Source organism: Ctenocephalides felis, unplaced genomic scaffold (genome assembly GCF_003426905.1).
Source record: "Ctenocephalides felis isolate EL2017-DRISC unplaced genomic scaffold, ASM342690v1 CF-g0.4_SCAFFOLD_01149, whole genome shotgun sequence".
Lineage (NCBI taxonomy): Eukaryota > Metazoa > Arthropoda > Insecta > Siphonaptera > Pulicidae > Ctenocephalides > Ctenocephalides felis.
The window spans coordinates 13,582-14,365 of record NW_020537303.1 but is presented as its reverse complement, the minus strand read 5'-3'; the positions used below and the strand labels follow the sequence as shown (position 1 = coordinate 14,365).

General features: G+C 30.4%; 1 pseudogene; it reads right to left on the bottom strand.

Annotated features, from left to right (window-relative positions):
• Positions 1 to 262: 262 nt before the first annotated feature.
• Positions 263 to 437, bottom strand: LOC113365618 (annotated as a pseudogene).
• Between the last annotated feature and the right edge of the window lie 347 nt (positions 438 to 784).

Sequence of the window (784 nt, the reverse complement as noted above, 5' to 3'; positions counted from 1 at the left end):
CATTTATATGAAGTATTTTCTGACACTTGCAAATTTTTCAACCTATTATCGTATTTATATATCTTTTGTTAAGATTTGTATAGCTATATATTTTTCATTTTATTATTATTCTATAGTTTTTATATAATTAATTATATAGTTAATTTGAAATCAATTATCGATATTACATATCAATATATTCTATAATTTATATATTATATATATATATATATATATTTAATATGCAATATATGCACATTTTTAAATTTATTTTATATGATGGTTTTTATGGGCCGATCCCGGCGGTACGCAATACCGGGCCAACCCCGGCGGAAGCGGAGCAACCCATGATTCCGCCAATTTCCAAAAATCAGTTTATTATACTGGATCTGCTAGCAGATTACTATCAGATATTAAGCTGATAAGAACAGATACTACCTTTGGGAAGTGTCAGTGTTTTTGGGAAATAAGTATTAAGTCCGGAATTGATTCTAATCTTGCCTTTGTAAAGGCACCGGGCTTAATACTTAAAGTTGGATATATAGTATGATATCTGTCAAATTTTAAAGGTACTCGGTAAAAGGTACTGATTTGGAAGAGAGCTGAAGTATACGACCCGGAAGTGCAAGAGTGTAGTGAAATTTAAAGTTATTAGAAGCTAGTTTATTTTGAAGAATATTTCTTAAGTATTATTACAAGAAGATAAAGAAAATCTATAGTCAGGTGGGTGTCCCCAACACAGAGTTTCCTAGGCATAAGCCTAGGAAATCTGTCAAAAGCTTGAAATCAAAAGTAACAAACAAAC